This window comes from Mobula birostris, chromosome 6 (assembly GCF_030028105.1).
Source record: "Mobula birostris isolate sMobBir1 chromosome 6, sMobBir1.hap1, whole genome shotgun sequence".
Classification (NCBI taxonomy): domain Eukaryota; kingdom Metazoa; phylum Chordata; class Chondrichthyes; order Myliobatiformes; family Myliobatidae; genus Mobula; species Mobula birostris.
In genome coordinates this window covers 28,029,598-28,057,189 of record NC_092375.1, presented here as the reverse complement: position 1 = coordinate 28,057,189, position 27,592 = coordinate 28,029,598, and positions in this window count along the sequence as shown.

Genomic DNA, 27,592 nt, shown 5'->3' with positions numbered 1-27,592 from the left:
TATTAACTAAAATGTGATTGAGTATTCTGTGAGGTCCAAGCCACAGTCAGAACAATCTACATAGAAATAAGGTTTGTGAACAGTCTTCATTAAACAAATTTCATCCACCTGGAAGAACAAGATGACAAAAGAACTTTTAATTAATTCTCAAAGATGGAAAATGGAATTCAAAGAATTTAATGTGTAAATAATGTCATCTATATTCATTTACATTCAGTGGCTATCTTGTTAGGTACTGTGCTTTACAGTACAGGTGACCTGGGGTCAATTCCCACCACTGCCTGTAAGGAGTTTGTACATTCTCCTTGTGACTGTGTTGGTTTCTTCTGGGTGCTCTGGTTTCCTCCCACAGTTCAAAAACTTACCAGTTGGTAGGTTAATTTGGCATTATAAATTGTCCATGATTAGGGCTCAAATTAAATTGGGGGATTGCTGGGCGGTGTAGCTCGAAGGGCCTATTCCACACTGTGCCTCAATAAATAAATTCACTACCCATGCCATTTCTTTGGCCATTTTCAGTTTTGTCAGCATTAAAGCTGGAACAATCTAAACCTGAATGGACCCATTTTAGAGAAGGCAACACAGACACGTCCCAAGCATTGCTTGGCGATCTATTAGAAACACCAAAGCCAAATAGTCCAAACCCCAATTACTAAAACCGCACTGAGCACCAATAGAAACACAAACTTATTTAGCATTGCACAAAATGACTTGCAAAGCAGAGTTAATCAGCAATTTGGGGAATAGAATCTTATTGCTGCAATAAACCTCAAAAGACCATAAGACATGGGAGCAGAACTAGGCCATTCGGTACATTGATTTATGCTCTGTCATTCCATCATTGCTGATTTATTATCCCTCTCAACCATATTCTCCTGTCTTCTCCCCGTAACCTTTGACACCCTTACTAATCAAGAACCGATCAAATTCTGCTTTATATATACCCAATAATTTGGCCTCCATGGCCACCTGTGTCAATTAATTCCACAGATTCACCATTCTCTGGATAAGGACACTTATCTCTGTTCTAAAGGGACATCCCTCTGTTCTGAGGCTGTGTCCTCTGGTGTTGGACTCCTCCACTACAGGAAACATTCTTTCCACATCCACTCTATCTCGGCCTTTCAACATTCAATAGGTTTCAAAGAGATACCACCCCCTTCCCCCCGCCCCCCCCCCAATAAACTCCAGCGAGTACAGACCTAGAGCCAACATTCGCTCCTCATATGTTAACCCTTTCATTCCTGGAATCATTCTTGTGAACCTCCTCTGGACCTTCTCCAATGCCAGCACATCTTTTAGATAAAGAGCTCAAAACTGCTCACAATACTCCAAGTGCAATCTGACCATTGCCTTGCAAATCCTAAGCATTATGTCCTTGCACTTGTAGTCTAGCCTTCTCAAAAAAAGGTCGACTAATGAGTGAGAACATTTCACACAAGTTAAGGTGGCTGAATGACTGAAATGTAGAAACGTGAACATCTTTCATGCTTGCTTTCACTTGTGTCATATATTTGTAGGCCCACAGTTTTCTTTTCTCCCTTAAGTCTGACTGGAAAGCCACCAAGTTCAATGTGAAAAGGAGCATGTAGTTAAGATCTCATAATTCTTTTGTGTTTTAATTTACTATTTCAAAAAAAAATACAGCCTTTGATTCCTATGGGATCCTGTTCTAGGACAATCCAGGCTGAATAACAAGAAACCTGGCTTCATCTAAATAATACAGCTATTGTATCCTTTTGTACAAGCAGGTCATTAACATTGCATTCTTTAATTCTTCAAATGTTTGTTTAAACTTTAGAATGTGGTATGCAGCAACCATGCATAAAGTGATGCATATTTTCAGTTTAATTTGAAGTTTGATATATGCTGTAAAACGTTGTTAAAATAAAGTCGTCTTCTTTGCTTGTCACATTAGTTGCATTCCTGACGCCCCCTCCGGTTACCACGGAGACAATGGCATTGATGGTCTGGGATTTATTTCCTGCTGAACTGATAGCCCAGATCTAGATGGGAAATAGAAGGTCTCTCAGACACTGCAACAAAATCTGAATGGATGTATGTTGCTCTGATCAATTGAATAGAGATGCAGAACAGAGCTGCAGCAAGCTGCATTGATCAAAGCTCCCTTTCTGTCGTTAAGCTATCATCTATTTCAGTACAATGCTTCCTGACTATTTAAGGACGCTGGTAACTCTCAACTAAGTTTTTGAATTATCAAAACACTCTACAAATTCTAAAATAATAATTGAGTTCTTCACATTAATTATTTTCAATTTGTTAGTCTGAAGAGAGCATGTTATGTAGTTTTCCCTTGTACAGTTCAACTTGGTGCAACTTGTACTGTTTCACTACATACTGTAGGCTTGCAGAAGTCTATGGGTAGGCAATAGATCGAGAAAGTGAGCATGGAGTCAGAGTTCTCGGAGGTCTGTGAAACAGATTCTGCATTTCAAATTGCAGTAGCGATAGTGGCTGCTACAACTGGATAGGATTCTTACTAACTCGAGAAGGAACAAAGTTAAATTAATATTGGCCAAGAAAGCTAAAGAAAAAAGAGTAAACAACCGAGATTAGATAATTAGTTTCAGAAAGGCCTTTATCATATTAAAACAACTTATATCTGCAACTCCATGACAAAATCTCTTAAGAAAGAAGATGAAACATGACAGCTTTGCAGAAGGACCTGATGCACAAGTGAAAACTTCTCATCATGTCTACAGGTTCTCTTAATAAAGCAATATTAGTGCACAGTCTGCTTCCTAGTAAAGGCTATCAGATACGACTTTCTGTCCCTAGTAAGTTAAGCTTTTCAGATGTGAGTAAACCCTGTCCTTAAGAACCTTCAATGGTTTTTTTTCGCCCAACTGGTGTAGGGCTTACTGGCCTATAATTTCCTAGTCTGTACCTATTAGAACACAGAAATCTACAGCACGTTACAGGCCCTTTGGCCCACAATGTTCTGCCGACCAGCTAACCTACTCTATAAACAACAGGAATTCTGCAGATGCTGGAAATTCAAGCAACACACATCAAAGTTGCTGGTGAACGCAGCAGGCCAGGCAGCATCTCTAGGAAGAGGTGCAGTTGACGTTTCAGGCCGAGACCCTTTGTCAGGACTAACTGAAGGAAGAGCTAGTATGAGATTTGAAAGTGAGAGGGGGAGGGGGAGATCCAAAATGATAGGAGAAGACAGGAGGGGGAGGGATGGAGTCAAGAGCTGGACAGGTGATTGGCAAAAGGGATACGAGAGGATCATGGGACAGGAGGTCCGGGAAGAAAGATGGGGGGGGGGGAACCCAGAGGATGGGCAAGAGGTATATTCAGAGGGACAGAGGGAGTAAAAGGAGACTGAGAGAAAGAATGTGTGTATATAAATAAATAACAGATGGGGTACGAGGGGGAGGTGGGGCATTAGCGGAAGATAGAGAAGTCGATGTTCATGCCATCAGGTTGGAGGCTACCCAGACAGAATATAAGTTGTTGTTCCTCCAACCTGAGTGTGGCTTCATCTTGACAGTGGAGGAGGCCGTGGATAGACATGTCAGAATGGGAATGGGATGTGGAATTAAAATGTGTGGCCACTGGGAGATCCTGCTTTCTCTGGCGGACAGAGCGTAGATGTTCAGCAAAGTGGTCTCCCAGTCTGTGTCGGGTCTTGCCAATATATAAAAGGCCACATCGGGAGCACCGGACACAGTATATCACCCAAGCCGACTCACAGGTGAAGTGTCGTCTCACCTGAAAGGACTGTCTGGGGCCCTGAATGGTGGTAAGGGAGGAAGTGTAAGGGCATGTGTAGCACTTGTTCCGCTTACACGGATAAGTGCCAGGAGGGAGATCAGTGGGGAGGGATGGGGGGGACAAATGGACAAGGGAGTCGCGTAGGGAGTGATCCCTGCGGAAAGCAGAGAGGCGGGGGAGGGAAAGATGTGCTTAGTAGTGGGATCCCGTTGGAGGTGGCAGAAGTTACGGAGAATAATATGTTATACCGGAGGCTGGTGGGGTGGTAGGTGAGGACCAGGGGAACCCTATTCCAAGTGGGGTGGCAGGAGGATGGAGTGAGAGCAGATGTACGTGAAATGGGGGAGATGCGTTTAAGAGCAGAGTTGATAGTGGAGGAAGGGAAGCCCGTTTCTTTAAAAAAGGAGGACATCTCCCTCGTCCTAGAATGAAAAGCCTCATCCTGAGAGCAGATGCGGCGGAGACGGAGGAATTGCGAGAAGGGGATGGTGTTTTTGCAAGAGACAGGGTGAGAAGAGGAATAGTCCAGATAGCTGTGAGAGTCAATAGGCTTATAGTAGACATCAGTGGATAAGCTGTCTCCAGAGACAGAGACAGAAAGATCCAGAAAAGGGAGGGAGGTGTCGGAAATGGACCAGGTAAACTTGAGGGCAGGGTGAAAGTTGGAGGCAAAGTTAATAAAGTCAACGAGCTCTGCATGCGTGCAGGAAGCAGCGCCAATGCCGTCGTCGATGTAGCGAAGGAAAAGTGGGGGACAGATACCAGAATAGGCACGGAACATAGATTGTTCCACAAAGCCAACAAAAAGGCAGGCATAGCTAGGACCTATACGGGTGCCCATAGCTACACCTTTAGTTTGGAGGAAGTGGGAGGAGCCAAAAGAGAAATTATTAAGAGTAAGGAATAATTCTGCTAGACGGAGCAGAGTGGTGGTAGAGGGGAACTGATTAGGTCTGGAATCCAAAAATGCCTAGAATTCCCCTACCACAAAGCCCTCCATTTTTCTAAGCTCCATGTACCTATTTAAGAGGCTCTTAAAAGACCCTATTGTATCCACATCCATCACTGTCGCCGGTAGTGCATCCCATGCACACACCATTCTCTATATGGGGAAAAACTTGTCCCTGACATCCCCCTTGTACCTACTTCCAGGCACCTTAAAACTATGCTCCCTCGTATTAGCCATTTCAGCACTGGGAAAAGGCTTCTGGCTAGCCACACGATCAATGCCTCTCATCATCTTGTACACCTCTATCAGGTCACCTCTCATCTTCTGTCACTCCAAGGAGAAAAGGCCAAGTTCACTCAACCTATTCCCAAAAGGCATGCTCTCCAATCCAGGAAACATTCTTGTAAATCTCCTCTGCACTCTTCCTATAGCTTTCCTTAAGCAACACTGGCTTCAACTCTCGAATTTTCTGAGAATGAACCTGAGACCAAAAGGAGATTCAAAGATCTCTGACAAGGCCCCAACTATCTCCACCCCTGCCTCTCACTATCTGACCTGGGATAGATCCCATCAGGCCCTGGAGATTTATTCACCTTGATGTTCTACAAAAGACTCAGCATCAGCTCTTCCTCAATGTCAATATGCTGAACATTCCTTCTTGCTTGTGATATAAATTCCATCCTTGGTGTGTAAAGAGAGTTTGTGCCAGTGATTTGGATACTGTGGAGTGAGAAAATGTCTGGGGAAAATGAGGATCAAGTTCAAAGATGGATTGTTAATGGAAGAAAGAAAGGAGCCTGCTTTCTTTACTTGCATATCCCTACTGCTCGCCCTGCGGGCTTGCTTTTTCCTTGGAACACTTCTGTCATCTTTAATAATATCTACTGCATTCCAGAACTCTTTCAAATTCCCCTGAATAATCTTTCCTAGATACCCAAGTAACTTTACTCCAGCTTCTGCACCAGTCATGATAAACACAAGAAAATAACCATTTTCTTCAATGTCTGAGTTGGGGGAAGGAAGGTAGAGAAAGAAGAAGAAATCCCCATTATAAAGAGGTAATCTTAATCATTTCTACTTTTTGAGGGAGATTTCTTTGTAGGTCTTTATTTATATACTTGCAACTGGCAAGCTACCAGCATACACTGGGCAAAACAAACTTCTGGAGTACAAGAGATGAGGTTGTTAAAGATTATGAACTAGATTGGAATGAAAGGCTCCAGTGAAGCAAAAATAATAACAGAACTTTGTAGCTATTTTAATCTTGTGTTTTGCAATGTACCAAATTACATTTGACATGATAGATTCTTGACCCAGGCTTTGTGCTGGCAAAACTGACAGCAATTGGTGCCATTTCAGCATGAAATATGCGGCAACTTCTTAAGCACATGCTTCCAGATGCCATTTTGTTAAGTACCTCCTGTACCCAATAAAGTGGCCACTGAGTGTATATTCATGGTCTTCTGCTGCTGTAGCCCATCCAGCTTCAATGCCTTGTGCATTCAGAGATGCTCTTCTATACACCACTGTTGTAATGGGTGGTTACTTGAGTTACTGTCACCTTCCAGTCAGCTTGAACAAGTCTGGCCATTCTCCTCTGACTTCTCATTAACAAAATGCTTTACCCACAGAACTCCCACTCATCAGATGCTTTTCCTTTTGTGTGTGTGTCTGTGTGTTTTTTTTTGTACCATTCTCTGTAAACTCTGTAAAGAGTGTGCATGAAAATCCCAGGAGATCAGCTGTTTCTGAGATACTCAAAACACTCCACCTGGCACCAACAATCATTTCACAGTCAAATTCACTTGGATCACATTTCTTCCTTATTCTGATCAACACACACAAATTGCTGGATGATCTCCGCAGGCCAGGCAGCATTTTGTGTGTTTGCTTGGATTTCCAGCATCTGCAGATTGTAAATTGTTCCCTACTCTGATGTTTGGTCTGAACAGCAACTGAATCTCTTGACCTTGTATGCATGCTTTTATGCATTGAGTTGCTGCCACATGATTGGCTGATTAGCTATTTGCATAAAGTGGCCACTGTGTGTATGCAAGTAAACCTACATTTCCAAAGTGTGCTGTCTATGATTCTGCAGTTGTACAGCCTTTGCAACAGTGATTAGTAAATTGACAAATCATTTGGTTACTCGCAAACTCTCCACCCTGTATACTAACCTCAGATGTCTTTTCTTTGAAATGTAGTTTAATTCTTAGAGGTGGGTGACCGTAATTGTTGTTTAGAAGTATCTTTGCTCCAAAAATCTATGAATTATAATTCTTCTGGTGTTTACTTCAGAAGATAATGGGCTATAAGGTATCCATAGTATTTTTCAAAATGATTGCAGCGTACTTTATTCCTCTTCTACGCCCTATTGAAATCTCTCTCTGAAATTTTTTTTTTAATGATAATACTTGTAACAGTGCTTTATTGTGAGAATGCTTCAGTGCAATATGCTGCTGAGATGGTCTGATTACATTATCACTACTTGGAGCCAGGGATCTTTTTGAATTTGTTGCCTCAAATCGCCAGCTTTCAGAAATGGGGGTTATTTGTGTTGCAGAGATTACGCTACTCTATCTTGTTTATAGGAAACTTTCTCCGAGGTTCACAGAGACTACACACAGTTCACTACCAAATGAACTTGACAATGCAGTGATGCACCTTTTTTTTTGCTAATGGTACAATTGCTAATTTTAGCATGATTGTGAAGTCTGAATACACTAACAATGGGTCATACTCAACTCCCCCTTTCCCCCAACATGATTTTGCTTTAACCAACCCCAAATTTCTCTTGCTCCATTCAACGCTAATTTGAGAAACTGGCTGAATGCTTATATTCACAAAAGATATTGGGGCCCAAATAAATTGAAATTGCCTGTAATATAAATGATTTGAGAAAAATGGGGGATATTATAATACCTCCAAATATACTGATATCCATTTCACCTCTGATGGTTTGTTCAGCCTGGTGCCAAGCACAATATAGCCATATTTTCTGGACTTTCCAAAACATTCTAAAGTAGCTGAACCTATTAAGCAAGCTGATTTTGGTGGGGTTATTTTTGGTAATTGCTACTGATTCAGGATCTGAAAGTAAATAAGTCATTTAGGTTAATCATTTTTTGGCATTTCACATGGCCCTTACTTCATGAATATTTATGGTCAGTTATCCCTACTCAGGAATATACTTGGAATTTGTGGGTGCAGCAGAGGTTCATCAGACTGATTCCTGGGATGGTGCATTTGTTCTGAGGAGAGATGGAAATTAGCCTCGTAATCTCTTGAGTTTGGATGCATGAGAGATGACCTTATTAAAATGAAATTCTTAGGGATTACACAAGTTCGGTATGAATTTGATGCTTTCCCTGGCTGCGATATCCAAAACCAGGATTCTCCATCTCATCATTGAAGTGACGGGCATTTTTTCCGCACTCAGATTGTGGTGAAGCTTTGAAGTTATGAACACCCAGTCACCCTGCATATCCAATGCAGAGATTGATACATCTGTAGATATTAAGGAAATCAAGGGAGTATCAGTTACTGCAGTAACAGTACTGAGTTAGAAAATTTGTCATTATCCTATGAATGGCAGAGCAAGGAGCTGGTTGGATTAATCCTGCTACCATTTCTTGTCATCTTGGGTATTCAAAGTTCAAAGAAAATGTATTATCAAAGTACATATTTGTTACCATATACAACCCAGAGATTCATTTTTCTGTGGGCATACCCAGCAAATTTATAGAATAGTAACTATAACAGGATCAAGAAAGATTAGCCGGAGTGCAGAACACAACTAATTTTGCAAATGAATAGCAATAAATAATAAAAGCATGAAATAACACGATAGAGTCCTTAAAGTGAAATCATTCATTGTGGGAACATCTCAATAGATGGGCAAGTGAGTGTAGTTACCCCCTTTTGTTCAAGAGTCTGATGTTTGTGGGGTAGTAATTGTTCCTGAATCTGGTGGTGCAAGTCCTGAGGCTCTTGTACCTAATGATAGCATTGAGAAAAGAGCATGGCCTGGGTGGTGGTGATCTCAGAAGATGGATGCTGCTTTCCTAAAACATCATTTCTTGGAACTGCGCTCAATTCACCCTCCCGTATTAGTTTTTAAAAATTTTCCGATGCACAAAAATATTGTTGTTACAAAAATGGGAAAATCATTTTGATTCTCCACCTTTTGCTGTATCAAGTTGAAGATTTGGATTTAAAAAGTGAACATACCACAGGAATTTCAATTATCTTTCCATACTGAGATTTGTTATGTGTTTAGTAGATCTAGTAATTAATTTTAGTTTTTCAAAATTGTCTTCCTAATTCCATGCTATTCTTTTCAGCACCAAGTATTAGCACTATGAGATTTTGTTAAACTAATATCTTGTAACTGAGTCTTATTTTCAAGAGCAGCTACTTCCCTTCAATCAGTTGTTCTTGAACCAACCAGCAAAACCCTAATTACAACAGTTTTGCAACACCATAGCAATTTGGCACTAAAATAGATCGTTTTATTTGTTCTAATTGTGTGTTTTGTAAAATAAAAATGTGTATAATTTGTGTTTAATTTATGCTTTTCTTGTGTTCCAAGAGAGTCAGAATGCTGTGCATTCAGAGATGCTCTTCTGCACATCAGTGTTGTAACACACAGTTATTTGAGTTACTGCCATCTTCCTGTTGGCTTGAAGCAGTCTGGCCATTCTCCTCTGACCTCTCTCATTAACAAGGCATTTTTTGCCCATAGAACTGCCACTCACTGGATGCATTTTGTTTCATGCATCATTCTCTGTAAACTCTAGAGATTTTTGTGCATGGAAGTCCCAGGAGATCAGCAATTTCTGAGACACTCAAACCATCCTGCCTGGCTCCAGCAATCATTCCATAATCAAAGTCACTTAGATCATAATTCTTCCCAATTCTGATGTTTGGTCTGAACAACAACTGAACCTCATGACCATGTCTGCATGCTTTTATGCACAGAGTTGCTGGCATGTGATTGGCTGAGTAGCTATTTACATAAATGAGCAGGTGTACCTCATCAAGTGACCACGGAGTGCATATTGCCATGGGCTTGTGATGCTGCCACAAGTAAGCTTTTCGTTATTTAGAGATGCAGTACAGAACAGGCCCTTCCAGCACACTGAGCTTTGCTGCCCAGCAACCCAACTATTTAACCCTAGCCTCATCACAGAACGATTTGCAATAACCTGCTAACCATATGTCTTTGGACTATGGGAAGAAACTGGAGCACCTGGGTGAAACTCATGCAGACATGGGAAGAATGTACAAACTTTTATACAGAGGACACTGGAATTGAACTGTGCACGATGATGCCCCAAGTGGTAATGGCATCATGGTAACAGTTACACTACCCTTGTACCCTTTTACACCGATGCACAACCTTGACCTGCTAAATTTGAGGCTCATCATCTAAGTGCAATCATAGCTAGGGCACGTGAAGAAATTCCTACTTTTTCTATACTGGACCCCTGTTGCAATGCCAGTAAATTTCCTCTGATTTCCTTCTAATCACATGCAATAATCTCTTGTTTTGCTGGTGTGAACAGAAGTCAATTAATTCAGTAAACTTTTAATTGGATTTGTAATGGAGAAAGCTCTGAGCAGTCCTTGTTTGCACTAGGATAGTTAGATTGACATTGGTTTAATTGTTCTTGCCTGCAGCTACTAACATTTAATAATAAATTTAGCCCCTGAAGATAGTTTTGTTATGCAAATTTATGCTTAATTAAATACTATATCAATTTGGAAAAAATAATTTCACTTATTTTCTGCTAATTTTTCATTTGTATAAATTTGTGCACTTCTGAAATGGGTTTATGTACATCTGGTTAAAATTCAATATTTGTATTTATGTTGCAAAGGGTTTTCAGAGTTCTATATTTTAATGTTGTTATTTACATGTTCTATACTCATCCTTTAAAAATGCTTCATGTTTTTGTAAATTTTAAAAAGTTGATCAATGGCATAAATTACTGAAAGTTAGAGGATTGTGAAAGAAGTTTTGTCTTCTGTACTGATTCAGATTTAAGGCTATAACAACACTTCAGCAGGAATTTATAAATGTGCAAAAATAAATGGCAAAAACTGTCAGGTAGCATCTTGGCTGGGAGTTCAGCAAGTACTTCTGGAGTTGACTCCATAAGGTTTGGACCTTTTTCTAAATAAATAAATAAAGTTTAAATTCTTTCATGGTTGTGGGAATGAGCGCCAAGGCCAGTAATTATCTTAATCTGCTCTTGCAGTCAGTGATAAAAACACTTTGTGGAACGGGGGTTTTGGCACAATGAAGTAAGAATAACTACTATCACATTTCCAAGAGGGGAAGATGTATAACTTGCTGTCCTTGTGCTTCAAATAATGGTAGCTGTGGCCATGGGAGTGAAGTGCTGCCAAAGACATCTTGATGAATTACTGCTGTACAAGCTTCAGATGGTTGTACACTGTGACCATGTTGTGCCAATGGTGCAGGGAGTGCATGTTTAAAGAGGGTTTACATTAATGTAGCATATTTTATGTCACTTTCAGGAAATCCAATTGCAGCCAATGACATACTTTGAATTGTGGACGTAGGACATTATATCACAGAACAGGCCCCTTGGCCTGCAATGTGTTGACCTTTTAACATAGTCTAAGATCAATCTAACCCTTCCCTCCTGCAAAGCCCTCCATTTTTCTACCATCCATGTGCCTAACTAAGAGATTCTTAAATGTCCCTAATATATCTGCCTTGACCATCACTTCTGGTAGGGTGTTTCACACACACACACCACTCTCAGAATCGGGTTTAATATCACTGCCATATATCATGAAGTTTATTAACTTATTGGCAGCAGTGCAATGCAATACATGATAAATATAGAAATAATTATATATGTATATTAAAAATCCCGCAAAAACAGAATGAAATAAAGTGAGGTAGTGTTCATAGGTTCAATGTCCATTTAGAATTCTGATGGCCAAGGAGAACAAGCTGTTTCTGAAGTAGAGTGTGTTCCTTAAGGTACCTCTTTCCTGATGGTAACAGTGAGAGGAGCGCATGTCCTGGGTGATGAAGGTACTTAATAATGGATGCCGCCTTTCTGAGGCACCGCTCCTTGAAGATGTCTTAGATACTACAGAGGCTAGTACCCATGATGGAGAGGACTAATTTTACAACTTTCAGTAGCTTCTTGTGATCCTCTGCTGTAGCGCCCTCCCCTCTCCCCACCACCACAATACCAGACAGTGATGCAGCCAGTCAGGATGCTCCCTGTGGTACACCTGTAGAAGTTTTTGAATGTTTTAGGTGACAAAACAAATCTCCTCAAGCTCCTAATGAAATATAGCCACTGCCTTCCCTTCCTTATACAGAAGCTGCATTGATATGTTGGACTAGGTCAGATTCTCGGATATTGACACCCAGGAACTTGAAATTGCTCACTCTCTCCACTTCTGATCTCTGAGGATTGGTTCATGCTCCCTCATCTTGCCTTTCCTGAAGTCCACAATCTGCTGTTTGGCCCTGGTGACATTGAGGGTAAGGTTGTTGCTGTGACACCACTCAATTTGCTGATGTATCTCGCTCCTGTATGCTCTCTCGATTCCATCTAATACTTTACCAACAATAGCTCTATTATCAGCAAATTTATAGATGGCATTTGAGCTATGCCTAGCCATACAATCATGGGTATATAGAGAGTAGAGCAGTGGGCTAAGCAACATCCCTGAGGTGTGCCAGTGTTGATCATCAACGATGAGGAGATGTTATTACCAATCTGCACATATTGTGGTTTTCTGGTTAGGAAGTCGAGGATCAATTACAGAGAGATGTACAGATGCCCCTAGTTCTGTAGCTTTTCAATCAGGACTGTAGGAATGATGGTGTTAAATGCTGAATCAGAGTCAATGAACAGCATCCTGACATAACTGTTTGTAATGTCCAGGTGATCTAAAGCCACGTGAAGAGCCATTGAGATTGTGTCTGCTGTAGACCTATTGTGGCGATAGGCAAATTGCAGTGGGTCCAGGTCCTTACTGAGGCAGGAGTTGCTTCTAACCATGACCAACTCAAAGTATTTCATCATGATAGATGTGAGTGGTACTGGATGATAGTCATTAAGACAGCTCATACTACTCTTCTTGGGCACTGGTATAATTGTCGCCCTTTTGAAACAGGTGGGAACTTCTGACCGTAGCAGTGTGAGGTTGAAAATGTCTTTGAATACACCAGCCAGTTGGTTAGTACAGGTTTTCAGAGCCTTATCAGGTACTCCATTGGGGCCTGTTGTCTTGCAAGAGTTCACCTTCCTGAGAGACTGTGTGTGCGGTGGAGTGGGGGGAGGTTCAACCAACAACAAAAGCAGCTTACCTCAGACATCCACCTCCAATACTTTCCTCCAATCAATTTAAAGTTGTAGTGCATATAAAAAGTATTCACCCCCCCCCCCCCAAAGTTCTCATGCTTTATTGCTTTACAACATTGAATCACAGTGGATTTAATTTGGCTTTTTTTGACACTGATCAACAGAAAGACTCCTTTGTGTCAAATTGGAAACATATCTTTACAAAGTGATCTAGATTAATTACAAATATAAAACACAAAATAATTGATGGCATAAGTATTCACCCCCTTTAATAAGACATCAAATCATCCATGGTGCAGCCGATTGATTTTTAGAAGTCACGTAATTCGTTAAAAGGAGATCTGTTTTTGGAGACCAGTGTGCAGTCAAGACGTTTCAATTGATTGTGGTAAAAATACACTGATACCTGCAAGGTCCAAATGCTGGTGAGTCAGTATCCTGGTAAAAACTACATGAAGACAAAAGAACACTCCAAACAACTCCGTAAAAAGGTTATTGAAAAGTACAAGTCAGGAGAGATGGATACAAGAAAATTTCCAAGTCACTGAGTATCCCTTGGAGGACAGTTAAGTCAATCATCAAGAAATGGAAAGAATATGGCACAGCTGTAAATCTGCCTAGAGCTGGCTGTCCTCAAAAACTGAGTGATCGTGCAAGGAGGAGACTAGTGAAGGAGGCCACCAAGAGACCTATGACAACTCTGGAGGAGTTTGAAGCTTCAGTGGCTGAGGTGGGAGAGATTGTGCATACAACTGTTGCCCAGATGCTTCACCAATTGCAGCATTACGGGAGAGTGGCAACGAGACAGCCACTGTTGAGAAAAACTCACATGAAATATCAGCTAGCGTTTACCAGAAGATGTGGGAGATTCTGAACACAACTGGAAGAAGCTTCTATGGTCTGATGAAACCAAAATTGAGCTTTTTGGCTATCAGACTAAACGCTATGTTTAGCATAAGCCAAACACCGTACATCATCAAAAGCATGCCATCCCTGCCATGAAGCATGGTGGTGGTTGCATCATGCTGTGGGGATGCTTCACTGCAGCAGGTCCTGGAAGGTTTGTGAAGGTAGAGGGTAAAATGAATGCAGCAAAATACAGGGAAATCCTGGAGGAAAGCCTGATGCAGTTTGCGAGAGAGCCGCGACTTTGGAGAAGATTTGTTTTCCATCGAGACCATAACCCCAAGCATAAAGCCAAAGCTACACAAGAATGGCTTAAAAACAACAAAGTTAATGTCCTGGAGTGGCCAAGTCAGAGTTCAGACCTCAATCCAATTGAGAATTTGTGGCTGGACTTGAAAAGGGCTGTTCACTCACGATCCCCTTGCATTCTGACAGAGCTGGAGCACCTTTGTAATGAAGAATGGGAAAAATTGCAGTGTCCAGATGTGCAAAGCTGATAGAGACCTAACCACACAGACTTGAGGCTGTAATTCCTGCCAAAGGCACATCTACTAAATACTGACTTGAAGGGGTAAGTAATTGTGCAATCAACTATTTTGTGTTTAATAATTACAATAAATTTAGACTAATTTTTGGAAATTTGGTTTATCTTTGACAAAGTCTTTTTCTGTTAATCAGTGCCAAAAATGGCAAATTAAATCCACTGAGATTTAATATTGTAAAACAAGACATGAAAATGTCCAAGGGGAGGGGGTGAATACTTTTTAGGTACCGTATATTCCATTTATTAACTATTTCTGCCCTGGGAAAAAGACTCTGCCTTGAAATGTGCCTCAATACACTGTTGTATTGTGAAAAACCTGTAATCGAATTAAGCACAAAACTCTCTCAATGAGTAATCTGATAATGGCCAGACAATCTGGTCCAGAAATTCACTGGGGCCCACGGGATCACATCTTTCATTCCAATTTCACATCTACTTGCATTGCTTTTTAGAGTCAACTGTCAGTGCCAACTTCAGGTTTTCTTTCCTTTCAACAGCATTTTAACATGGTAATGTAAAACTTAAATGGAGTCCTGACTTCAATGAGCCTTGTCCTGGAATGAGTTTGATTGGAGATTAGTCTCTTGTAGATGGAATAATGCATTGACAATTTACTTCTGAAATCACGGCAAAATCAAGTACCAAGGTATAGGTTATATTAAGTATAAAACTAAGAACTTGTCTCAGTGTGGAGCAGTGGAGTCTGCTGTCATGTGAAGATCCAGCACTGAGCAGAAATAAGGGAAATTGGTAACATTGTGTTTGCCTAAAATCTATTAATGTAATAAAATAGCTATCCCAAGATGCATCACAGTAAAGCTTAAAATATATTTTAAAAAATAGTTAATAACAGCATTAGACATCGAATTTCTCTCAACCTCCTTGGTGGAGCAGGCTTGATGAGCTTAGTGGCCTAATTCTGCTCCTATGTCTATGGTCTTTCCCTAATTCACCCACCAACACCTCTTTCTCCCCCCCCCAACCCAAATTGGGGCTCCTGTTATTAACCTTCCTAATGTGCTATTTTGCTTGTGACTATAGTCATCTATGCCTGTAAAATTACCTTACTGCATAGAGAAAAATCTAATTTTTCAACAGAATGAGGAAATAATTTTAATAAAATAGCATGGGCACACTTGCATAATTACAATTCAGATTGATCAGCTTTAAATTAAGAAGGAGGAAGAGACTTTGTGCCCAGTAGCCACACTATACGAAATGAGTTAATACAAAATTGTACAAAGTGGTACAGAATATTTTCTCCTAGTGGAAACTAATCACAGAAAAATTAAATTTATTTACACCTCAGCTCAGAAGATATTATTAATTTATTGTAACTAACATTTATGTTATTAATTGAACTCCACAACAAAGGTGAGATTTCAAATTACCAGAACAGAATTTCAGAATCAAAATCAGGTTTAATATCACCAGCATATGTCGTGAAATTTGTTAACTTAGTGGCAGCAATGCAATGTAATGCATGATAATACAGAAAAAAAGGTAGGTAGATCAATGACAGTAATGTCCTCAGTAATGACATCACCTTTCTGAGGCACCTCTCCTTGAAGGTGTCTTGGATACTACAGAGACAAAAGAATGAAGTTCTAGTATTGTTCTTTAATATATACTTTCCCTCCCTTGAAATAGTCAAGAGTTTAAACCAGCTCAAGTAAAGCTACTCCCATTTCATGAAAGACTCCTATTTTAAGCTAAGTAGGTTACCATATTTGTGCCAAACCCAAGCAACACGTCACTTAATCCTTTTGCTCATTGTCTGTACACCCACACCTAAACTCAGAAATCCTGAAATTCCTTCAGCGTAAGATTAGGTGATCCACATTACAAACATGCAGGATAAAACTTGTAAGGAAGTGAGTTTAATAGTCATAACTGAAAAGTAGATGCATCTGGTTCCAAAGAGCCCACTTCAGCTATTTTATTGTGGAAAATCATTTGGTGTGTTTTTACCTGTTTGGCAAAAAGACAAAAAGGCATAGCGTGAAGGTTGATATCAGTTAAGTACTACCAGCCAACACCCGCAGAGAATTTGATCTGAAATAACTAGACAAAAAAAAGCTTTTGTTAAAACGCCAATGAATATTTCATACAACCTGTGCGAATCAGATACAGTGTGTCTACAATAAATAATGAAGGCAAGTGCTATTGAATTGTCTGCCACTCATTCAAAATAGACATTCTGTACTGGATTCCAAGAGAACAGTGTATTAAAATAGCATGTGTAATAACAAAAGCCTATAATGTTTCTGTCCTATCAGGGATCGAGGAATTGAATGATGTGGAAATGTTGAGGTTGGAATTCTCAGAAGGTTAAGGGAAGATTCAAAGGAAGTGTTCAGAATTGCTACCACCTACATGGCTGTAAAATTGCTTGAGTTTTCTCTTGGTCATCATTGACTTCTAAGGCAGTCCCTTGGGATTATGGATAATTTGGTTCTAAGGTTGCTATAGGAACTGAAGATTCTTCCAGAAATGGGGCAGGAGGTGCTTGACAAGGCAAGTGGGTGGGGAGTCATGAAGAAGTGAACCCCTTCTGCCATTTAGAGCCTTTGATTTCCCAGTGCACGGTTTCTATTTTTTTAAATATATCCTGTGTTGTGACTGTGATCAAAGTCACCGGAGAGACACCAAAGCTGGTGATATGGATGACTTTATTCATCACATGTAGACACTCTTGATAGAGACTTAACAAACCCAAAAGTACGTCACATTTTTATACTCTTAAGATCAAAGTTAACAGTGTAGGTGACTCAATACAATTCCCATAATTACAATGACATCTGTTTACTTCAATACTTTTGGCTGATAAATGGTTCCTTTTGAGTACATGTTTACAGTGGAAGCACGTTGTAATTGAAAAGACACCTCTGGAGGTTCAAACACCCTTGTTGGGAGAAAATAATTAACACATATTCTTTAAAAACTTCTGATGACAGAGCTAGACACTCAAAAATAATGTTGCCCGGGCTGTCTCCGAGTATGCAAAAAAACATTGATTGCCTATACCTGAAGCCATGATGGATCTGCTTAGTGACATCAGCCTGGTCTTCCAGCTTCAATGGTGCAAATAACTTGACCATGTTGCAGATCAATTAATACAAACCTATTGTCTTAACATTTGACTGATACATATGTAATCTTTTGGTCTGTGGGTCAGTTTAACTTCAATTTACTGCCTGCAATTTACAATAAGAACTGAAGACTGGTTCTTACTTGAATTAATGTTATTTTCACTTAACTCCAGAATACTCCCAAACAGTCTGAATGCTGCTTTGAGAGTTGTGAACCAAGTATTCCCAATATTAGTTAGGATGTTGCCTTTTAAAAATAGGGTTGTGCATATTCTTGGACATTAATCTCTGTCCACCTGGTGGTCATATAAACAGTCATTTTTAACTCGTCCATGGCATTCAAGATGCCTGGGCTAATCCTATTTGCCTGTATTTGGCCCTTAACCCTCTACACCTTTCTTGTCATATAAATTGATTTATTATTATCACATTTTGCATGTCATCCATACAGATCATTTCATCACATCAGTGCATTGAGGTAGTACAAGGGAAAACCATATGAGAACATTGAATAAAGTGTTACCGTACAGAGGAAATGCAGTGCATGTAGATAATAAGGTGCAAGGTCATAATAAGGTAGATTGTGAGGTCAAGAGTCCATTTTGTGTACCGGGGACCAATCAATATTTTTACAGCAGCAAGACAGAAGCTGACCTTGAGCCTGGTGGTACATGCTCTCTAATTTAATCACATTCTTCCTATGGTAGAATGACTAGTACAGCACACAGTCCTCCAAGTGCAGTCTCACCAATGTCTTGTTATCTCTTCCTATAACAGAGCTGTGAACAGAATAAGACTTCTGGGGGCTTATAAGATGACAGTGATCTTTCCAGTGAATTTTAAAAGAATTTTTTTCCAGAGATGCCATTTTTCTCCACTACCTTGTGCCTGATATAAGGACTGCAAGTCCCATAAGCATATAAGAGGCCAAGTATTGCCGTTACTCACTAAATGGCGTAATCTGCAAGTCCTTTGGTCTTGACATTCAAGGAACCTTTATTTGACTGAGAACTAGGGTGTGCTGGTTCATTTAAGGTGATCACATTATTTTATCATTAACTATGTTCACAAATGGGTATTTTCTAAGATGTGGGAAATGTTTCACATTTTTCAATGTCTTACGTGAACCTTTGGATCAATGGCGGACTTCTATCCAGTAAATATTGATTTATAAGTTGCATCCTTTTGTGTACTCGGATAAGCAAGTTAGCGATTGCTCGGGTTTAATTTCTAAGCGTGCATTCACCCTAGCATCAGTTGCATATTGTAGCATGACCTTGGAGTAGCTCGACCTAGCATGACCTTGATATTGTAGCATGCTGTTGGGGTGACCTTGGTTCTGGAGCATTGGCACCACATTTTGAACTGTTTCCATGAGCTCCACTTTGCAGGAGTTTTGGTTGAAGTGCCACATAACAGCAAGGAAGATTGAACAAAATGTCAAAGCATTGAGACTGCCTTGTCTGGGTGGCAGCCACAGCCCTCCTACCTTCCACCAGTGTGTTAAAATGCTGGCTCTATTGTTCCTTTTAAGACAACCAACTAATGAGGGAGAGCAGGAAGTGATATTACTTTATTTAATTAAAGTTATATTACTTGAAAAGTAAAAATCTTCATAATTGGTTATTTAATATTCATTCATTCAAAGCTTCACTTCAAGTGTCAACAGTTTTCAAAATGGCTGAAAAGCAAATTGGAAAGCTGTAACACTAGATCTAGATCAGAAGTAGATTGGTCTCTAGGCTATGCTATTGTACAGTTGTATAAGGAGTGACAACTTTTTTTAAAAAGATGCTCAGATTACCTCTAGGAACAATTGAACAGAACAAATATCCATCATGTAAGAATTTCAACTGTGAATTCAAGTTTATTTAATTAAAATCCCTCCAAACTCATTTTGGCAAATCCTTCTGAGAAGGCAAAATAAGCCTTCACCCCAAAGCTGACTGCTCTTTTCCCCATTGATGTATCACACTTAGAACTTTGAGCATAGAACGGTACAGTACGGTACAGGTCCTTCAGCCCGCACTGTTTGTACTGATCGTGATGCCAATTTAAACCTCACAGCTGCCTGCACACAGTCTGTATTCATTGTGTGTGTGTGGTGTGTGAGAGAGACTAAATACCTCTAAAACATTACTATCAATGTTTAATAGCAGGGATTTTAAAAGCATATTCCCAGAAACCAAGAATCTCATTAACTACCATGCTATTTTCCTCCTACCTATAAAGACCACCTTAAAACCATTTTCAACTGTGTATTCATTCAATTCTACCACTCAGCTAGTTCTCCCAATGAAGGACATCCTTTAGCAGTTTATTCATGCACCTTCTTACTGAATTTCTTTGGCTAAACAAGGTGAAATATTTTAGTTTGCAGTGCATCCTTTTTACTAGGCATAATGAACAGTAGAAAGATTGAAAAAAAACATTTAATAGTCATTGAAGTATTTGATAGTTCTTAGTAATTCAATAGTTACTTGGTAGTTAAAGGGCCAGCCATTTTACATGATGCTCTTACCAAATAAGAATTTACCGCCAAGATCTATTTAATTCAACTAGCAATAGATCAAACCATGAAATGTGTACATTTTCCTCTTTCAAATCAATAATTCAGAAGCTGTGATAAATTATTCATTAATACAATATGATTTCAGCACCAGCTGTTAAATTCTACACCTTTAAGTGGGATGTCAATTTTCAGTAATGTGTATTTATGTATTGTGATGGATATTCACTGGCCAGAGCTGGGAGGTTTTTCTTTTTTGCCATGCTCAGCTTTCCAAACACTAGCAGATGACACTTGTAGAGATCGAAGTGTTGTTTTTGAATAAATTGAACTTCCAACCAATATTCTTTGTTTAGCTTCTTGTCAATCTTTAATTAATAATCTAAATGACAAGCAGTAATCAGTTTGGAGTTAAAAGGCCAGCTTTGCAAACAAACACCATCTATTGGAAATGGGCTCACAACACCTGGGCTTATTGCTCGAGGTGCAGTGTAAGACAATAGGGTATGTTAATTGCCCTACATCAAACCAGACAATACTGGCTAAATTATTTAGTTCAAGGAAGCTTGCAGAATAGATTGATATTATCACTTAGCATATCGAGTAGCTTATCAGTTAATAGTTGGAAGGTGTATGTACCAAAAGAGTTGGCTTCACTACATTAATTGTGGGTACCTCGGATCTCCAGAAGCTCTTAGACCACTGGTGTTAAAATGTATCTGAAAAAGTATCACGTGTGTGAATTCACTCAAGTGGAAGAGAAACAGTATAAATGTGAAGAGCTGTACAGGCTTATTAGGAATAGCTAAAGCTCTCAAGAAGAATGACAGAAACACGAGTGAAATAAATTCCATTCCTCTGCCTTTTGATTTCTGTGAAAGACAACTGGTTCATCTGTGGCTTGTGAATATGACTTTTTACCTTGTAGGAATTGTACCTTTTGTTTTGATATTCTTTGTGTTTTAAAAATGGTTTGTAATTTGGAAGTCTTTTATAAGATAGAAATCCTGAGTTTTAAATGTGATGTCAAGGCTGCAGTTACTGCAGTGGGGTCACCTCCCAGAAACTGCTAAACCACGGAGAGGTGAGAACGTGTGAAGTCCATCACTGCATCACTATCTACCACTACAACTTCCATTCAATCCCTGATACTTTTCATATTGTGAAGGGAAGTTCAATTCGCTTTTCTTGATAGTATGTAGCATTTTAAGTGATAAGTAGCTTGGATAACAAATTAAGTCTGACTTATTTTGCCTGTCAGATGGATTTTTAAACTGAATTTATTAAACAGTTATCAGGGGAAAAACTGCAATCTCATATCATGCAAAGAGGTTATTACAGCTTTCCTTGGAAAACTCAATTTTCAGCAACAATATTTGGACGTTGCAAGTTTATGCAATTTCTTTCACTGGACACCCTGAAGATAGAATTGCAAGATGATGATCTGATTCTATATCTTGATCATTTGAAACAACTGCGCACTAATTACAGAATTTCAATTCAGAGACCTGCTGGAGATGCATATTCCAGATTGTGTGGTGGATCCATTTGGGGTGAATCTGAATGATGTTGACACATTGCAGGAATGTCTTATTGAGCTTCAGAGTGATCTAATGGCCCAAGCAAAATTCAAACATAGCAAGCAAAATTTCTGGATAACTAGTGATATTCAAAATGTTTCCACAGTTTTGTGAGAAAGCAAAGTTGTTTTTAATTGGACTTCTAAGCACTTATCTAGTTGAACATGGTTTTAGTCTGAGGAAAGACATCCTTGCCATAGAGGGAGTACAAAGAAGGTTCACCAGATTGATTCCTGGGATGGCAGGACTTTCATATGATGAAAGACTGGATCAACTAGGCTTATACTCGTTGGAATTTAGAAGATTGAGGGGGGGGGATCTTATTGAAACGTATAAAATCCTAAAGGGATTGGACAGGCTAGATGCAGGAAGATTGTTCCCAATGTTGGGGAAGTCCAGAATGAGGGGTCACAGTTTGAGGATAAAAGGGAAGCCTTTTAGGACCCAGATTAGGAAAAACTTCTTCACACAGAGCGTGGTGAATCTGTGGAATTCTCTGCCACAGGAAACAGTTGAGGCCAGTTCATTGGCTATATTTAAGAGGGAGGTAGATATAGCCCTTGTGGCTAAAGGGATCAGGGGGTATGGAGGGAAGGCTGGTACAGGGTTCTGAGTTGGATGATCAGCCAAGATCATACTGAATGGCGGTGCAGGCTCGAAGGGCCGAATGGCCTACTCCTGCACCTATTTTCTATGTTTCTAGTCAAGTTCCTCACTTACTGTCAAAAACGTGTGACAGTTTTGATGTTGTGAAAAGAGGTATTCTTTCGTTATCATTAACCAATTTGCAACCAGATATTCAAAAACTCACTAGTTTGCATCAGTTGCAAAAATCACACTAAATGCCCAAAGTAATAACATTAAGTGCTTTTTTTGCTGTTTGGAAGAATATTATATATTAAAATGATCCTATTCAGATTTTGAAATGTTTTATTTTTCATATACACCTGTAAGATATTTAACATTTAATAATACTCAACCTGTTCAATATTGACTGTATATTAGAATAATTAGTGCAGTTGGCCACAAGCAGAAAAAAGTTGAGAGCCACTGATCTTTCCATATGCTGCATGTTTATTATTCCTTCGGATAATTTTTGCTCATAGTTGTTTCTTATCCAGAGCTCTTTCACTTTTTTTTTCTTATCTACAAATCTGGGAATAGTTGTTTCTCCAATTTCTGTTTACATAAGGCCATAAGACAGCAGGATAAATTAGGCCATTTGGCCCATCAAGTCTGCTTTGCCATTCCATCATGGCTGATTTATTAGCCCTCTCAACCCCCATTCCTCTAAATTCTCCCATTAACCCTTGACAACCTGACTAATCAAAAACCTATCAACCTCCACTTTAAATGTACCCAATGATATGGCTCCACAATCTTCTGTTACAATGAGTTCTACGGACTCGTCACCATCTGGCTAGATGCAATCTCAATGGCTCTCCACATGGCTTTAGACCAGCTGGACGACACAAATACCTATGTCAGGATGCTGTTCATCGACTATAACTCAGCATTTAATATAGTTTCCACAGTCCTGATAGAGAAGTTGCAGACCCTGGGCCTCTGTACCTCCCTCTGCAATTGGATCCTTGACTTCCTAACCAGCAGACCACAATAGGGGCTGATGGGTGATAACATATCCTCACTGGCGCACCTCAGGGTGTGTGCTTAGCCCACTGCTCTACACATGACTATGTGGCTAGGCATAGTTCAAATACCATCTATAAATTTGCTGATGATACAACCATTGTTGATAGAATCTCATGTGGTGACGAGAGGGTGTTCAGGAGTGAGATATGCTAACTAGTGGAATGGTGCCACAGCAACAACCTGGTGCTCAACGTCAGTAAGACAGAAGAGCTTGATTATGTGCTTCAGGAAGGGTAAGACGAAAGAATACATACCAATCTTCATAGCGGGATTAGAAGTGGAGAGAGTGAGCAGTTTCAAGTTCATGGGTGTCAAGATATCCTGAGGACCTAATCTGGTCCCGACATATTGATGCAGTTACAAAGAAGGCAAGACATCGGCTATACTTCATTAGGGGTTTGAAGAGATTTGGCATGTCAACAAATACACTCAAAAACTTCTATAGTTGTACCATGGAGAGCATTCTGACAGGCTGCATCACTGTCTGGTATGGAGGGGCTACTGCACAGGACCGAAAGAAGCTGCAGAGGGTTGTAGATCTTGTCAGCTCCATCTTGGGTACTAGCCTACAAAATGCCCAGGATATGTTCAGGGAGCAGTGTCTCAGAAAGGCAGCGTCCATTATTAAGGACCTCCAGCACCCAGGGCATGCCCTTTTCTCACAGTTACCATCAGGTAGGAGGTACAGAAGCCTAAAGGCACACACTCAGCAATTCAGGAACAGTTTCTTCCCCTCTGCCATCTGCTTCCTAAATGGACATTGAATCTTTGGATACTACTACACTTTTTTAAAAAGTACAGTATTTCTGTTTTTGCATGTTTTAAATCTATTCAATATACATATACTGTATTACTGTACTTTATTATTTTTATTTTTTCTCTCTGCTAGATTATGTATTGCATCGAACTGCTGCTGCTAAGTTAACAAATTTCACATGATAATAAACCCGATTCTGAAAAGACACATGTGTCCTAAATTCACATCCCACTACTCTGAGGCCCTCTGGTCCTAAACTCCCCACTATTGGAAACATCTACTTTATCTAGGCCTTTCAATATTTGGTAAGTTTCAAAGAGATCAGCACCTTCCCCCCCATTCTTAAGCGATTTCAGGCCCAGAGCCATCAAACGTTCCCCATACGTTAACCCTTTCATTCCTGGAATCATTCTTGTGAACCTCCTCTGGATCCTCTCCAATGCCAGCACATCTCTCCCTAGATATGGGGTCCAAAACTGCTCACAATACTCCAAGTGTGATCTGATCAATACCTTCTAAAGCCTTGGCATTACATCCTTCTAGTCCTCTCAAAGGCAAATGCTAACACTGCATTTGCCTTCCTTACCACCATCACAAGCTGCAAATTACATTTGGGGAATTCTGCAATGACAATACCCAAGTCACTTTGCACCTCTGATTTTTAAGTTTCTCTGTTAGAATCTTTCTACAGAAGTGCATGACCATACACTTCCTACCACAATATTCCATCTGCCACTTCTTTGCCCATTCTCCTAATCCAAGACCTTCTGCAGACCCCCCTTCTTCCTCAACACTACAAAGCCATCAAATCCATACGTTAATAGTGAAAACTGAAGAGTAACAAACAGAACCCTTCCAGGATTTTGGTAATAATTTGGTATTAGTATTCATACCATCCTTCTCCCATTGAGGCTTCAACTAGTCTTTTTTTAAATACCCACCTCCAGACCCATTTTTTGGTCCTGCAAGGCTCTTTAGTGTAGTAGCCTATTGTTTGGCAGTACTGAAACTGGAAATTATTGTTGGCTTGAAAATAATCTGGTCATCAATTTCTAACTTGAGTGCAAGATATCATGCTAAGCCTATAGTCGCTATCTGTTGTTCAAGTGTTATATTAATTACAGGCTAAAAATTTGTATTTTGCAAAAAAGTGTTTTATTCACTGCACTGTTTTAAAAGATTACGACTTACTGCAGTATGGTCATGCAGCGAATTTAAACACTTGTATTTTGTGGTTGGGGGGAATGCTTTTCAGGTTTGATTGTCAGGTTGTTACTAAGATTTGAATTGCTTCTGCAATTTGGTGGAAAACAATCTTTATTCTCCCTTCGAGATGGCTCCCCCTTCTGTCTAAAGAGGTGAATTTATAAGTGGAATCTAAAAGGAAAAGTAATGTGATTTTTTTTCCCATAAACCATGTGACTGTCCTGTATGACAATTTAGTGTTTGTTTTTTTTTGGGGGGGGGAGGGAATCCAAATCCAGTAATATTGATCAAAGTTGCTGGTGAACGCAGCAGGCCAGGCAGCATCTCTAGGAAGAGGTGCAGTCGACGTTTCAGGCCGAGACCCTTCGTCAGGACTAACTGAAGGAAGAGTGAGTAAGGGATTTGAAAGTGGGAGGGGGAGGGGGAGATCCAAAATGATAGGAGAAGACAGGAGGGGGAGGGATAGAGCCAAGAGCTGGACAGGTGATAGGCAAAAGGGGATACGAGAGGATCATGGGACAGGAGGTCCGGGAAGAAAGACGGGGGGTGGGGGGGTGGGACCCAGAGGATGGGCAAGAGGCAAGAGGCAGGAGGGAGAAAAAGGAGAGTGAAAGAATGTGTGCATAAAAATAAGTAACAGATAGGGTACGAGGGGAAGGTGGGGCCTAGCGGAAGTTAGAGAAGTCGATGTTCACGCCATCAGGTTGGAGGCTACCCAGACGGAATATAAGGTGTTGTTCCTCCAACCTGAGTGTGGCTTCATCTTTACAGTAGAGGAGGCCGTGAATAGACACATCAGATACAGTAAAGGAGGCCATGGATAGACACGTCAGACACGGCCTCCTCTACTGTATCTGACGTGTCTATCCACGGCCTCCTCTACTGTATCTGACGTGTCTATCCACGGCCTCCTCTACTGTAAAGATGAAGCCACACTCAGGTTGGAGGAACAACACCTTATATTCTGTCTGGGTAGCCTCCAACCTGATGGCGTGAACATCGACTTCTCTAACTTCCGCTAGGCCCCACCTCCCCCTCGTACCCAATCTGTTACTTATTTTTATGCACACATTCTTTCTCTCACTCTCCTTTTTCTCCCTCTGTCCCTCTGAATATACCTCTTGCCCATCCTCTGGGTAACCCCCCCCCCGCCCCGTCTTTCTTCCCGGACCTCCTGTCCCATGATCCTCTCGTATCCCCTTTTGCCTATCACCTGTCCAGCTCTTGGCTCTATCCCTCCCCCTCCTGTCTTCTCCTATCATTTTGGATCTCCCCCTTCCCCTCCCACTTTCAAATCCCTTACTCACTCTTCCTTCAGTTAGTCCTGACGAAGGGTCTCGGCCTGAAACGTCGACTGCACCTCTTCCTACAGATGCTGCTTGGCCTGCTGCATTCACCAGCAACTTTGATGTGTGTTGCTTGAATTTCCAGCATCTGCAGAATTCCTGTTGTTTGCCAGTAATATTGATGTTGCACAGTCAGTATTCAGTATGTAGACAGTTAGCCCTGGCATTTGTGGAATTTTTTTTATATAAGTAGAAACTTGTTGATTATCAGGAACTTGAATCACTAGAATGCCTCTGTGCTAAAGAGAAAATAAGCCCAACCACCTGCAAAAGAATTCTCTAATGAGCAAATCAAGACCGAAACAGAACTTAAGTTGTAAATAATGTTTAGAAAGTGATTGATGAAGTAAAATAGGAAAACACATTTAATAGATAGATTGGAAATGGTAAAAACTGTTTAAAATCTCCAGATTATATATTTATACATTACCAGGGCAAAAGGATTGCTTGGTAGTAATTATGCTTGCCCAAAATTTTAAAAAAATCACTCGTATGCAGAAGTTTTAATAAACATTTCTGCCTAACTGGACACTGCCTGGCTTCATGACCCATAATCTTATCACTTTTTTTTTTGATGAGCAGCATTGGACAACTGACCTCTGTATCCAACAGGCAGGCATCCAGCAAGGTGGTACAGCCTCCTTACCACAGACAGGCTTTGAATATCAAATTGTGATGCATTTCCCAACCACTCCAGAATTCTTTGCCAATATTCTTAATCATTTTTAATGCTGCAAATGCTTTTGTCAATCAAAGGCTTTTTTGTTTCCGAATGTGAGAAGTAAACATTTAAATAAAGTTGCAGTAACAATGCAAAACATCTCAAAGCCAGATAAGTTAGGCACTTAAACCAAATTGAGAATATATAGCAGGTTATGTAGCATGTGCAGGAGTGAGTTTTTGTTTTGAGATAATTTAGGGAAAAAAGAAGCACATCTTAAAA